General features: G+C 48.2%; 1 pseudogene; it reads right to left on the bottom strand.

The window, feature by feature from the left end:
• Positions 1–4,918: 4,918 nt before the first annotated feature.
• Positions 4,919–5,971, bottom strand: LOC127237602 (guanine nucleotide-binding protein-like 3; annotated as a pseudogene).
• Positions 5,972–9,214: the final 3,243 nt, after the last annotated feature.

The raw sequence follows: 9,214 nt of genomic DNA, 5'->3' as shown, positions 1-9,214 counted from the left end.
TTGTTTTCTTAGGTGAAATATCTGTAAATAATGTAAATATCTGATGGTCTTAGGCGACCCCTATGAAAGGGTTGTTCGATCCCAAAGGGGTCACAACCCCCAGGCTGAGAACCACTGTTATACAGACATGCTCTAATCTTCATAGCTCAAACTAGGTCAGTACACTTTTGGTTCACATCTCAGAAGAGAAAGAGGGAGGATGGGCAAGCCACATGGGCCCTGCAAAGTCATGCCCAGCTCCACTTGTTTGCCCAGCTATTTCTTCTATGGGATGAGAAAAGTTCCAGACAGTTAGATGTTACACCACACCTGACAGCATTGGGCACAGTCAGATGGGCGTGGTCCCCACCATTTGTCTTGTCACTGGCCACACAGAGAAACTGTCTCGAAGAACAAGGACAGCCAAGGCAAAACAGAGAAACCCTGACTTGAAAAACAAAAGAAAAACTTAACTCCAGGATCCCCACCCCTAAATGACCTGTTGCTCAGACTGCCCTAGACCATCCCAACCATTAAATACCACCTGTCAAGTAAACAAAGAAAACCACCTATAACAGCCAAAGATGGCTACACCTGTTAGGAAATGCCTCTAATAATAAGATCCTGTGGCCCCTACACTGGGGCTCCTGAGTCACATGACCGTTTGAGTCCATTTCCATTCTGTAGACTGTTTCTATGCTCAATTCTAATAAATCTGTACTTTCCATCCTGCTCTGTTCTCGTTGGACTGTTGAAATACAAAGAACCTGGACACTGCTCACGGGGGACGCTGGAGACTCCCTGTAGTAACACTAGGAGCAGGAAGTGGCTAAGAAGCCTTTTAGTCCATTCCCCACAAACCTGACTTCCTTTTGCAACTATAAATGCATGCACAAATAAAATACCAGAACAAGGGGACAGTGTCCAGAATATGTAAACAACTTCCATAAGGCAACAACAATAATAAAAATATGCCCCAACTGAAAATGGGCAAACTTGGGTAGTGGTTTCTTCTTCTGGTGGTTCCTATGTACCTGGAAAGATACTGAGAGGCAACAGGGAAATGCAAGTCAAAGAAATGGGAGGGGCCTAGAAGATGGCATGGTGGGTAATATAGCAGGCTTTTTAGTCAGACAGCACCCAAACTATGAAGACTTATTACTAATTATGAATGCTTAGCCTTAGTTTAGGCTTGTCCCACTAGCCATTATAACTTAATTTAACCTGTTTCTTTTCATCTACATTTTGCCTTGGGGCTTTTTACCTTTCTTTCAGCCTGTATGTCGAATTTTTCCTATTTCTTCCATGTCTGGATGGCTGGTGACTGCCTGGCTGGCCCCGGGTATCTCTCTCTCTTTCTCTCTCAAGTCTAGATTCTTCCTCCAACTTATTCTCTCTACCTAGCAGCCCTGCCTATTCCTCTACTGCTTTGCTATTGGTCGTTCAACTTTTTATTAGACCAATCAGGTGCTATAGGCAAGCAAAGCAACACATCTTTAATCACTATACAATGCAGCATAAACAAATGTAACACATCTTTGCCTAGTTAAACAAATGCAACATAAACAAATGTAACACACCTTTACATAGTTAAAGTAATATTCCACCACAGGATAAAGGTGCCTGCAGTCAAGCCTGATGACCTGAGTTTGATCCTCAAGACTCTCAGTGGAAAAAGAGAACCTATTCCTGCAAGGTGTCTCCTGACACACAGACATACACTCTAAATAAACTCTTTCTTTACAATGATGGAAAAAAATCTAGTAACTCCTCCCAAGGCTGAAAAGTGTTCACATCTGCACATTCTAACCAGAAGGAGGGAGCTAGACAAGTGTCCCCAACAACAGAGGAACAGATGGTGGTGTGCGTGCACTCAACAGGGTTATTACTCAGCCACAGGAAGGAGTGACATGCCACCATGCTACCACAGACATCAACCTTGAGCACAACACAGTGAAATGAACTAGACACAAAAGGTCAAGGGTCAAGACTGGATTGGTCCCATGAGATGAGGCAACTTCACAGTCAACAAGTAGGACAAAGGTCACCAGCAGTGGGGGGGATTAGAGGTCAAAGGGCACAGGGTATCAATTGGGCAGATGACTAAGCTTTGGAGGTGGATGGTGGGGATGCCACACAGCAGTGTGCATGTACTTATTGCCACTAAACTGCATCCTTAAAAACAGTTATAATGAGGGCTGGAGACACGGCTTTGCAGGTCTCCTGCAAAGAGAGGTTAAGAGAGGCTGTACTTCAGGAGTTCAGTTCTCATCATCCACATGGGGCAGCTTAGGACCACATCAAACTCCAGCTCCTGGAGATCCAGCACCTTCTTCTGACCTCCACAGGCACCTGCACACATGGCACACACACATATATTGACACACGGATATACACAAAAATATTTTTATTTATTTGTTTATTTTATTTAATTTATTATTTTACATGTCGATCCCAGTCCCCCCTCCCTCCCTTTTACCCTCTCTGCCCTCTCACATGCACTCTAAACACCCTCCCATCCCATCCCCCACCCCAATTCCATATGTAGGGGAATGCCATCCAGTTGGGGTCATGTAGATCTGACAGGTCATGTGAAGTAGGGACTAGGGCTTCTCTCCTGTCTCTAGATTAAGGCAGTTATCCCTCCATGGGGGATGTGTTCACAAGGTCCTTTTGTGCACCAGGGATACATCCTGGCTCCACTGTCTGAGGTCCCTTAGACTGCTCAGTCCTTCTGGCTGAGACCCATATTCAAGGGGCCTGAGTCAGTCCCATGCTGGCATCCCCGCTATCAGTCTGGGGGCACAAAATCTTTTAAGAAATGGTTAAAAAGGTCATTTGGCATGTACCCAAAGCAGTGACTAATTTGTCAACTTGATAGGATGTGGAGTCACCTAGGAGACTAACCTCTGACCTGTTTCTAGGTTGAAGTAATGAGGCAGGAAGACCCATCTTAACTGTGGGCTGCACCGTTACCTGGGTTCCAGTCCTGGACAAAGAAAAGGACAGAGAAAGCTGTCTAACTGCAAATACAATGTGTCCAGGGCCTCATGCCCTGTGCCTTCCCCACCATGCTGGACTGCAGTCCTGAACCACAGTTCACAAACCCCAACAAGCCCTTCCTCTCTCAAGTTGTTTTTGCTAGGGATTGTCACACATGTGGAGCCACTGAGCCTGGGCTTGCTTTCTAGACTCTGAAGGGAGCTGAGGTAGAATAGGAGGCAGCTGGCCACACTGCCTGGCTCCCCACTGTGCGGGAGATGGAGATGCAGCTCCTTCAGGCATTGACCTCATGCATGGAAACCACTTAAGAGTCAGGAGGGAAATTCAAGTTGAGTCATTATTGCAGGATGTGTACAGGCAGGGCAGGACCCCCAAACTTGGCAGCCTTGGAGGAAATGATTTTGTTTTTCGGCCTCCCTTGTCACCTAGACGCTCATCAGGGACAACTGTGTTTCCTATCTTAAGGCATTTCCAAATGGGGCCTGCTGGCCAGCACTTCCGAGCCCTTCTGCAAACATATCCGGGAGGAGCCAGCCATGCTCCAGCTCTGGGGCTCAAGGCTTCCAGATCTTCCACAGGAAAAGGCTGCAGCTGGCAGGAAGCCTGGGGTCTCCTATGTTGCTTTCTGGAGTTGGCCTGAGCTTAAAAAAAAAAAAAGTTCCAGAATGGAGAGGGCCACCCAGTCTCCAAAGGGTGCTCACTCCCAATGAAATGGAGACACCCAGGGGACCTGTTTGTGCTTACTTGGGCTTCAGCCTCTGGTTTTCTCTTCCAAGATGCCCAGAAACCCAGAGATCTGCTCATGGGTCCCCCACAAGTGCCCTGTAGCACAGAAAACCTACAACATGAGCAACAGGCTCAGCCAGTCTCGCTGTCCCATCTCATCCTTGCTCAAGGCCACAGATATCACATGCCCCGCCCCCCAGCCAGGGCAGGACCAGGAAGGATAAGGACAATATCCAGATGGGCATCTCATTATCCTCTCCTGACATATCCCCCGGTACCTTTTGTTCCCCTCAGCTAAATGCAAAGGCAAGCTTCAAACCTGCTCATTTTCTTAGAACAGTGTGAATGGTCATCATGGTCCTCAGGGCTATGCGGGTGACAGCACAGGGTGGGCAGTGGCAGTGTTGCTGATGGGATCACAGTGGTTACTGGGAATGGAAAGGGAGACCTTGTTCACACAGTTGGTAACACTCACCCAACTCAAGCAGGCTGATGGCTTTCCATGCAGGCCTTTTCAGGACCCTCAGTCCTCCCCAGGAGCTGCTCCTGGCCTTGCCCATTATCACTGTGGTCACCTAGTATCTATCCCATAACCAGGAGCCAAGCACAGAGTGTTCTTCCTGGAATCTGCCAGGAGCAGCTAAAGTGAGGGTTAAGTCATGTCTGCCAAGAGATGAGCTAAGATTTTAAAGCGATAACAAAGGACAGCAGCAGGAGATAGGCCACTCTGGAGGGCCATCCTATACTTTGAACGTGTGTCATCTCCCCCCCCCCCCAGAACTCCCAGCCTCAGGGCAGTGGGAGCAGATGGGGGTGCAGACCACAGTGCAGAGTCCTGGCCTCTCTTCATATGGTGCTATGCTTGGTGTCACTAAAGGCAATGACCCTGCTTGCTAGGCCAACCTGTAAGGATTCAGGCATACACTGGCCTGCCCCTGTCACCTGGCAGAATGCACTCAAGGCAGTACTCTGGTGAGCCCGGGGTTCCATGAGTACTAGTCAGCAGGCAGGTGTAAAGGACCCCTTTAAAAGTCAGACCCCTGCCCACTTAATGCTCTTTTGCTTTCTTTTTTGTCTTCCAGCTCTCCCCTCTCTCTCTCTCTCTCTCTCTTTCTCTCTCTCTCGCTTTCAGTTGACCACCAGCTACCCCCCTTTCTCTTCTCTCCACCAATAAACTCCATGTGGGCATGTTGAGGCTCGTGTTCGTGTTTCACTGGCGATAGCTGCAGCAAAAGAACATTTTGGTGCCGAGACCCGGGACAGTGCATTTTAATACCACCTGTTGACTATCAGCCTGGGACAGAATGGCACTGGCAGCCTCTAATGGTCTCTGTGCTTCAATGCTCACTGGACTCTGTAGAGTGAGTGCAGCAGAGGAGTTACATGGTGAGATGATCAAGCATGGACTGTCTTTGACTGTGACCTACTTGTCCAAAGGGACAGTCTGCATGCACCTTGTAAGTCCCATAGGAGCTCCAACAGTATATATCCATTCTTGTTTTAAGCTATTAATGATGCTGCTTTTCCCCACACTTGGGAAACCAACTACTCCAACCCGATTTCCCACATGGCTGCTGAAAACTTCTAAGAAGCTTACAAAAAGCTTCCTTGCCAGAGCAGAGTTTACTTTGGAATGGAACAACTTTCTTCTTTACCTTGAGCATCTTCTCTCTGCTCATGTTTTTCGAAGCTTTGAACACCACTGTTGGCAATTCTTTACTCAAATAATTTAGCCAGTTCTCCAAATTCTCCTTTGGTACTAGATCTGGTTTATTTAATACAAGTATCAGCCTTTTATGTCCACTTTGGACAACAGCTTCTTCTACTTGAGGACACCTGGAACCAAGAGGATCTCTGGCATCCAAAACCTCTAACACACCATCTGAGGCCTCAATCACCTTTTAAAGTTCTTCACAATGCGATTTCTTTGGATTCTGTTTGCCTGGTTTAGCTTTCTTGCTCTTTGGTTCTTCAAATTCCTGCTGGGGTCCCATATTAGATTGCTCATCATCAGGGTTAACTTCAAGTTTTCTTTTCCTTTCCTGCTCTTTTTGCCTATCAAGTTTCTGCTGCTGCTTTAGTTCTTCAAGCTGCTATTTCCTTAGTTTAGCCTTATGCAGGACAGCCTCTTTAAAGGGAGCACTATTTGGAACTCCAGGGTCTTCCTCAATTTTCGATGATGTTTTTGGAGCTTCTTTTGGATTTTATACTGCTTATGACAGGTCATATGTTTGCTTGCTTTCTTCAGCTTTGGCTGCTTCATGCTAACAGTGTACCCTTCAGAACAACACAACCCCTGAAGGGAAAATCATTCTTTTTCAGCAGAAGTATCTTCAGTGTATCTTAAGAGTGTCTGGCTCTTTCTCCCTGCCTGGTGGGCTCACAGTACTGGTGCAATCTACTGTAGGCTTGAGACTCTACCAGTGGCCTACTGAGCTGGTGCCACTGTGAAGGTTCCCCAGAGATCCTCCCCAGAGAAAGCCCACCCCACCCTGCTTCTTGGGCCTCCTCCTTTAGCCTCTATTTCTCCTCCTCTGCCCCAGGGTTCTGTGCTCAGTCAGTTCTCTCTGAAGCACAGCTTCCATGTGGGTCCTAGCCACACAAGGGACTTTACTGTCATTGTCCTGTCCAGTCCCAGAGGACTTGTCAGTTAGCCTCATCGCTTTCAGGTTGGTTTTTTTTTTTTTTTTTTTTTTTTCGATTGTTTGTTTTTTTGGCATAGCCACCTCATATACTGTGCCAGGCAATATCAAGCCCACCACTTAGCCAATTGGGCATAGCTCTGTCTACTCCACAGTGTAAGGACTCAGGCATTATGCTGGCCTGCCCCTGTCAAATGGCAGAATGCACTCAGTCAGTATTCTGGGTTCCATGAGTACTAGTCTGCAGTCTGCACATGGTGCAAAGGACCCCTCTAAAAGACAGACTCTGCCCACTTACGCTCTGTGCTTTCTGCTCTGATCATTCTGTTCTCTTTCTGCTCCTGTCTCCCTCTCTTTTCTGACCTCCCTGTCTCTTTACCTCTTTTCCCTTCCCTCCCCTTTCTAATAAAACTTCTCACTCAAGCTCTGTCTGCCTGGTGTGTTTGTCCCTACCCTTGGTCACCCTCACCAGCCATGGTCCCCCCCTTCCAGCTTTATCCTATCATTGGAAGAAAAGAACAACACACAATCCTTTTTTTTTTTTTTTTTCTTACTGGTGAAACCTGAGCTTCAGAATCGGTGACAATTCCTGACACCTAACATTTTCCTAAGGTGTAGTGGAAGTCTTTACCCATGCAGATCTGAGTCCCTAGGAGTGTGGCAGGTACAGACACACTGGGGGTCCCTCCCTCCTTCCAGTGAGCACCAGAGATGTGGCCAAGTTCCACATGTATGAGCCCAAGCAGTCTGCACAGCCCCACAGCTAAGGGCAAGCAGCCTCTGGAGCCTTCCCAGAGCAAAGCAGCATGCCTACTTGTGGGGAGTGCTCTGCCTGTGGGGAGTGCTCTGCCTGTGGAGAGAGCTCTGCCTGTGGTGAGTGCTCTGCCTGTGGGGAGTGCTCTGCCTGTGGGGAGTGCTCTGCTTTATGGAGAGTGCTCTGCCTGTGGTGAGTGCTCTGCTTGTGGAGAGTGCTCAGCTTGAGGCCAGTGCTCTGCTATTGACTGGTTTGTGATTACAGTTCTAGCCTTTGAGACTTGGGAGGAGTCTGCACTGCCACATTAAGTTCACGCACACAGAATTCATTCTGTAACGACAAGGTAGGAAAATCCCAGCCTTGACCACATCAGGATCTGAGTGGGAATGAACACTGGCTCTTCTTGATCTGTGACCCTGATCTCACTATTGTCCTTCATGTCACTAACTAGGAGGGAGGTCCTGTCATCCTCAGTCTTCTAACAATCAGTACCGATTCCCGAGTACTGGTTCCCAGACCTTCACTGCCACACCCAGACAATGCCAAAGTGCTGGTAACTGCTGAGGCCCGCAGTTTCCACTAGAGCCTACTGATCCAGACTAGTTCAAGGATCCTCAGTAAAGGGAGGACTCACTGTGTATGGGGCTCTTGCCTGGGCCAGCACAGGACCTGAGGAAAGGCAGGCAACAGGCCAGGTGTCTGGTCTTGTGATTTGAGGAAGCTGACACTCAGAGAATGTGAGTGTAAGCAACATATTGAGTTTTCTTGTTGGGAGCTATTTTCAGTCTTGGCCTTCTAAAGCTGATGGGGGTGTGCCATCTGCAGATGGCAGGGGTGGGTTGGGAGGGCTCTTACCCACCTCCATGGTGACACTGAAGGGTTTCCTGCGTAAGAGCGGTCCACAAAACTCACACTGGCTGCCTTTGTGTGGCTTTCACTGACTTCCTTTTATTTTATGTGATGTCAGAACTGAGCCACACCTCTAGCCTCCACCTTCCATACTAACACATTCCACTAATATCAACTGTGGATGCTACAGGGTCAACCACCTCAATCCAGCCTCCCTCCACCCCAGACTCTGTTACCAAAGTGCCACAGGGGTGACATAGGGTGACAATAGGGATGCTGCTGCAGTATTTGGGAAGGCAGGATAACACATCTGGCCTTGGCTGACTAGAGATGACCCTACAGGGCCATGAAGGGACCTGTGGCTCTTGGTTTGTGGAGGAGAAATGGGCCTTAGGCAAAGCTCTGAACCTCCTGTGACATACAAGGCCGGTGAGCTGGCTTGCTGTGGATGCCGTGAGTGACAACTGTTGCTGAACATGACTTGTGAGGTAGGTACTATCTATCACTAGTGCCATCCTTCAGGTGAGATGAAGGTCCAGACAGGAAAGAACTTTGTCTCAGGCCAGTGAATGGGTAAATGTCAGTTCCAACCTGACCAACACCAGATGAGATGTCATGTAAAACCACTTAGCTCCAGACTGGCCATGTCAGCGGAGCATGGCACATGTCAGTATGATGGGAAGTCTATGTGAACTGGACTGGGCCCTGGCCATACACTGACGAAAGTGACAGCTGTGACCAGTAGTGCTGGCCTCATCCAACCCATCGAAGGCTGGGTGGAACAGCGGTGTAGTGAGCGCCCTCCAGCTGGCACACTGGCCCTTTCTGCAGGCAGGGTGGGTCTGAAACTCCAGCTCTTTCTTCGTAGCTGTGGCCAGTGCACTGAAGCTTCTAACATTAGCTGCCCTGGATCTCCAGCTTGCAAACTACAGACCTTGGAGGCTTCTCAGTGTCTTTGCCATTCAGAGCACAGAGGTCACTGTGAACAGCAACAGTGGCTGTCATGGCATGAGTATCAGTAAGCAGTTGTGAGGCTCTACCCTCCCCCTCCCAACAAAAACTAGCAAGATGAAATTGACTCCTTACTATGCCTTTGAAACTCAAGTTTTTAAAACAAATCCATTGTCATGGTAACTCTCTTAAAACAAGATCCAACCTGGCTTGGAGAACCTGCAGGGTAATTACAATAGTGCTTTGTATTTAGCTCCACCTTTCTTCTGAGGATTTAATGGACCTCACTCATTAAGCTCCACAAACTCTC

Source organism: Phodopus roborovskii, unplaced genomic scaffold (assembly GCF_943737965.1).
Source record: "Phodopus roborovskii unplaced genomic scaffold, PHOROB, whole genome shotgun sequence".
NCBI lineage: Eukaryota > Metazoa > Chordata > Mammalia > Rodentia > Cricetidae > Phodopus > Phodopus roborovskii.
Note: the sequence above shows the minus strand (reverse complement) of the source record. Positions and strands in the feature narration are given on the sequence as shown.